Genomic DNA, 6,283 nt, shown 5'->3' on the forward strand with positions numbered 1-6,283 from the left:
TATACCTAGAAGAACTGAAAGCAGTGACACAGACATCTGCACACCAGTGTTCATAGTAGCATTATTCACGATTGCCAAAAGTTGGAAACAACCCAGGTGTCCATCAACAGAAGAATGGATAAACAAACTGTGGTGTATTCATGCAATAGAATATTATGTAGCTGTAAGAAGAAATGAAGTCGTAAAGCATATGACAACATGGATAAACCTGGAGGGCATTGTGTTGAGTGAAGAAAGCCAGACACAAAAGAACAAATACTGCATGACTATGTTACTATGAACCAAATATATTCTGTAACATATTGTATGATTCAAAAAAAATTTTTATATGTCTCCAGTACATTTACTTGAGACATATATGTTTTTATTCAACTGTGTTTTCTTTTTAGTTTTTAGTTGTTTATATTTTCAATTATTAAATGCACAAAGTAAAGTAAAAAAAAAAAAAAAAAAAGAAGTGAAGGGATATGGTGACTTCCAGTGAAGATGGTAGAGTAGGGAGTTCCAGGATTCAGACCTTCTATGAAAATAACTATTAAACAGGCAGGAACTATCTGAAACAACTATTTTGAAACTCTAGAGGCCAGAAGAACATTGTACAGTATCCAGGGAAGAATATGAGGAAGAAGCTGATAAATTATGGTAAAGAACTGTAAATTGCTCTCTCTGCACAGTGGCTACAAGTGTCCATTTCCTGCTCTTGTGGTAGGCTGCTGTGGGGTCTAGTCCCTAGGTGGCAGCTAATGATAGAAAGGGAAATAAAAATCCTCTTCCCCAAGAACAGGGGTGTACATGGCTGGCCAATCACTTATCACGGCTTTTGATTGGTGAATTCATCGCTGGGGGCCCAGCCCTGAGGGCAGCTATTGTTTCAATCCTAGCTGGAAGAAGGCAGTGGGAGCAGTTGTTTCTACCCTCCCTGGACAGAGGCAGAGGCAGTGGAGATTTAAAGATGCAGGGCTTCCTTAGCACTGTGGGGAAAAGTTAGCTGAAGGGCTGCATTTGCTGGACAGGCCAGAAAAACTCAATCTGGGGAGCCATTGGAGAAATTTCTCGCATCCTTCCTGACACCCTCCACAGGGCACCTTGGAGCTGGTCTGAGACCGCTTCATGGGTCCCTGGCCCTATTTTGTCTGGGAAAGACTGACTTGGGAAAGTCCTCCCCAGGGTGACCCTCCTCCCAGAATTTGCCCACTAGGCAAAAGCACTGAGACAACAAAAGGAGTGTTAAAAACAAAACAAAAAAACTATAGAAGTGGACAGTCTGGTACAAAAGCCTGCTGACTTTGGATACCTGGGAGATGGAGGTTTGTCCCCTGAAAGACAGGGGGGACAGCCAGACTCCTGTAAACAGGGGAACCCCAAAACAACCAACAAAACAAAAGGCCAGGACAAGAGAGAAGCCCAGTAAGACAGGGAAAACTGCACAGTACATTCACCCTGGGCAGACCTCCCAAGAAAATCTGTTTTATCACCAGCTGGTTGTAAAAACAAGAAACATATATCCCAGGGAGTAAATACCAGAGTTAACATTTTTAAATTAAAAAGTACAGTGTGCAGAAAAAAAGAAGAAAAAAAAAAAAGGTACATTGTGCAACAAAAGAGTACAAGACAAAGAAACAGGAAATGGTGGCCTATCCAAAGGAAGAGGATAAAAATCCAGGAAACACCAATGAAGATGAGAATATGGACATACCAAACAAAGCCTTTTGAAAATGATCTTTAAAATGTTCAAGGAGATGAAGGAAAGTTAAGAAAGAACTATAGGATATCAGGAAAACAATGATGAGCAATATGAGAGACTAAGCAAAGATGTAGAAATTTTAAAAAGGAATTTTGGAGTTGAAGACCACAATACTGAAATGAAAAATGCCCAGGAGGGTTTCGAGAACAGATGTGAAGAAAGAATCAGTGAGCTTGAAGAACAAGACACTTGAAAATGAGAAAGAAAAATGAAATATTAAATGTGAAAATAGCCTAAGACATCTCTGGGATGTCATTAAGTGCACTAATACACACATTATAGGGGTCGCAGAAGAAGAAAGTAAGGGGAAGAAGGAATAGTCAAAGAAATAATGACAGGGAACTCCCCAAACTTAACAAAAGACATGAATATGCACATCTAAGAAGCTCAGAGAACACCAAACAGGATAAACATGAAAAATATACATTATCATATATTGATTACACTCTCAAATGCAAAGGACAAGGAGGGAGTTCAGGATGCTGCAGGAGAAAAGCAATGTGTTATGTGCAAGGGATTCCCAATTAGATTGTGTGCCAATTTCTCATGAGAATCATAGTGGCAAGAAAGCAGGGGGTTGAAATACTTATAATACATATATACAAATACATATAAAACAAGGGAGAGAATTGTGCAAGATGGGGCTGAAGAGCCAGAAGACTGAGTTTAAAATTTTGGTTTTATCTTAAGAAATGACTATAAATATATTTTGGAGTTATAATTTAACCTAAAATAAAATGCACAGACTTAAGTGTTCAGTTTGACAAGGTTTAACAAATGTAACAACCATCCAAAATAAGATACAGAACATTACCATCACCCCAGAATGTCTCCCTGCCCCTTTCCAACCACTTTTTGCCCACCCATTTTCTGCTCCCACTTTCTGATTTCTGTCACCATAGATTAGTTTTGCTTATTCTAGAATTTCATATAAATGGAATCATACAATATGTATTCTTTTGTGTCTGGCTTTTTAAAATAGTATATGTTTTTGAGATCCATGGCACTATGTAAAGTGTATTCTTTTTTATTGCTGAGTAGTGTTGTATGAATACCACAACTTGTTTATCCAATCTGTTGATGGACATTTGGGTTGTTTTTAGTGGCTATTGTCAAACATTCTTGCACAGGTCTTTTTGTTAACACATGTTTATCTCTTTCTTGGGTAAAAACTTAAAATTGGAATTGCTGGGTCATAGGGTAAATGTATGTTTGCCTTTGAGAGAAACTGTTTCCCAAAAGAGTTTTCCAAAGTGGTTGAACCATTTTATACTCTGACCAGCATTGTATCCTTGCCAACATTTGGTGGTGTTAAGCTTTTTAATTTTAGCTATTCTAATGGGTATTATTGAAAAGTCTTAAGTGGGAGAATGGCATTATCTGTTTGGGGCTTTTAAAAAAATCATTCAGACTACAGGGGGATGGGAGTGGGCAAGAGTACATGTGGTGAGGTCTATTAGATGATTGCAACAGTTCAGGTGAGAGATAATGGTGTTTTGGATTATGGTGGTGACGTTGGAGATGGATTTTAGTGATATTAGAAGGTAAAATTAATAGAAATTGCTTTTTTGATTGGGAATACTTAGAAAAGGCCCAAATTATTAAATTTTGTTTGTTTTTAAAGGTGGAGATCACTTGGCTGGTTTTGGAAATATTGTATTTGTGGTGCCTTAATATCCAGCAAAGGGGACTGCTTAAATAAAGTATGCTGTTTATGTACTGAGGAATAGCATGCAGTCATTAAAAGTGAAATTGCAGAAGAATAATTCTTGATATGGAAATATGTCCAAACATTGTTTTAAAAAATAAGTTACAAACGATTACATTATATAGTATGACCACATTTGTATTTAAAAAACAGTGTATGGGAAACGGACTTTGGCCCAGTGGTTAGGGCGTCCGTCTACCATATGGGAGGTCCACGGTTCAAACCCTGGGCCTCCCTGACCCATGTGGAGCTGGCCATGTGCAGCGCTGATGCGCGCAAGGAGTGCCGTGCCACGCAAGGGTGTCCCCTGCGTGGGGGAGCCCCACGCGCAAGGAGTGCGCCCGTGAGGAAAGCCGCCCAGCGTGAAAAGAAAGAGCAGCCTGCCCAGGAATGGCGCCGCCCACACTTCCCGTGCCGCTGACGACAACAGAAGCAGACAAAGAAACAAGACGCAGCAAACAGACACCAAGAACAGACCCCCCGGGGGGGGGGGGGGGTGGAAGAATTAAATAAATCTTTAAAAAAAAAAAAAAAAAAAAAACAGTGTAGAGAAAAGACACCTGGATAGATGTACAGGAAAGTTTTAACTGTGATCCCTAGGTTGAATTTTCAGACTAGTGTTTAATTTGAGTTATGGCTTTTTCCTCTTTTTTTTTCCTACCAAGATCACATGTTAATTGTGTAATATTAGCTGAACTCAAACTAAGAATTTTGGAATCCACATATTCTAAATTCCAGATTATAGAATTTGATCCCTGCCCCAGCTGCAAGTCAATTTAGAAACCTTTTGACTCCAGTAATATTAATCAGTTCTGTAAATGACCTCAACTCCATGGAACTGGCTCTTGCAAGTCTATCTATGACATCCACGTTTTCATCCAATTGTTAAGCCCCAGTCCTCAATTTACTTGACACACCAGAAGCATCTGACACAGTTGATCTCTCCTTCCTCCTGGAAACACCCTCCTGGTTACCCCAACTTCAATGGTCACTCTTTTTTTTTTTTTTATTCATTTTTTTAATATTACATTAAAAAATATGAGGTCCCCATTTACCCCCCAACCCCCTCACCCCACTCGTCCCCCCATAGCAGCATCTCCTCCATCATCATGAGACATTCACTGCATTTGGTGAATACATCTCTGAGCACCACTGCACCTCATAGTCAATGGTCCACATCATAGCCCACACTCTCCCACGTTCCATCCAGTGGGCCATGGGAGGACTACAATGTCTGGTAATTGTCCCTGTAGCACCACCCAGGACAACTCCAAGTCCCGGAAACGCCTCCACATCTCATCTCTTCCTCCCATTCCCCACACCCAGCAGCCACCATGGCTACTTTCTCCACACCAATGCCACATTTTCTTTGATTACTAATCACAATAGTTCATGAATAGAATATCAGTAAATCCACTCTAATCCATATTCTATTCGTCCATCCTGTGGACCTTGGATTGGTTGTGTCCACTCCACATCTGTATCAAGAGAGGGACTAGCCACTCTTTTTCAGACTCTTGCTGGATCCTCTTCACACTATCAGCATTTTAATCTTGGAGTGCCCAGGACTCAGTCTTCAGAACATGTATTTTTTCTGTTTATGCTTATTCCTTTGGTGATCTCATCCAGTCTCAGCTTTAAATACTTTCTTATACATTGACAACTCCTAATTTTCTATTTTCAGTCTGGATCTTTCCCTTGAACTCTAAACTTATACATCCAAATCAGTGTTCCCATTTGGATTTCTATATAGGAATCTCAGGCGTAATATGTCCAAAACAGAACTTCTGTTCTTCCCCTAACTCCACCCAAATTGTTCCTCTGCAGTCTTTTCTGTTTCAGTAAATGGCAACTTCAACCTTCCTTGTGCTCAGAACAAAAACTGTGGAGCCATCACTGACTCCTTTCTTTCTCACTCCCCACATCCAAAATCTATTGGCTTTACCTTCAAAATATGCCCTGATTATGACCTCCCTATGTCCCTCGTCCAAGCCACCATCTGACTGCACACAGATTACTGCAATTGCTTTCTATTTGATCTATTTGATCTTTCTTGTTCCTCCTACACTGTTTTTAACTCGGCAACCAGAGTGATCCTTTAAAAGATAAATCAGATAATGTCATGTTACTCCTCTGCTCGAAAAGGTTCCTTCCCATCTCATTCAGTGTAAATGCCAGGATCCTTAAAAAGTCTATGAGGGGGAGTGGATGTCGCTCAAGCGGTTGAGCACCTGTTTCCCACATGGGAGGTCCCTGGTTCGGTTCCTAGTGCCTTCTAAAACAAACAAAAACAAACAAGAAAAACAAATGAAAAAACCAACTCAGAAGAGCCCATGTGGCTCAGTGGTTGAGTACTGGCTTCCCACACAATAGGTCCTGAGTTCAATCTCTAGCCCTCCATACCTATGATAGGACCTCAGTTACTTTGTTGACATTTTTTACTACTCCCCTCCCACTTCCCCCATTCCCTCTGATCTGGTGTCACTGGATTCCTTAAATATTCCAAGTATGTTCCTGTCTCAGAGCCTTTGCACTTGCTCTGCTCTGCCTAGAATGTGATTCCTTCAGATAACCATCTAGCTTTTTATTTTTTTGAGGTACCAGGAGCTGGGGATTGAACTCATAACTTTGTATGTGGGAAGCCAACACTAACCCACTGAGCCACATTAGCTCCCCTGAGTTGTGTCAATAATTTGTTTTGCTTGTTTTTTCAGGAGGCACTGGGAAATGAACCCAGGACCTCCCATGTGAGAGGCTGGCGCTCAACTGCTGATCCACACCGGCTCCTTAGCTATTTCTTTAGTCTATGCTCAACTGTGAAAACTTTCCTG

Source organism: Dasypus novemcinctus, chromosome 4, assembly GCF_030445035.2.
Source record: "Dasypus novemcinctus isolate mDasNov1 chromosome 4, mDasNov1.1.hap2, whole genome shotgun sequence".
Lineage (NCBI taxonomy): Eukaryota > Metazoa > Chordata > Mammalia > Cingulata > Dasypodidae > Dasypus > Dasypus novemcinctus.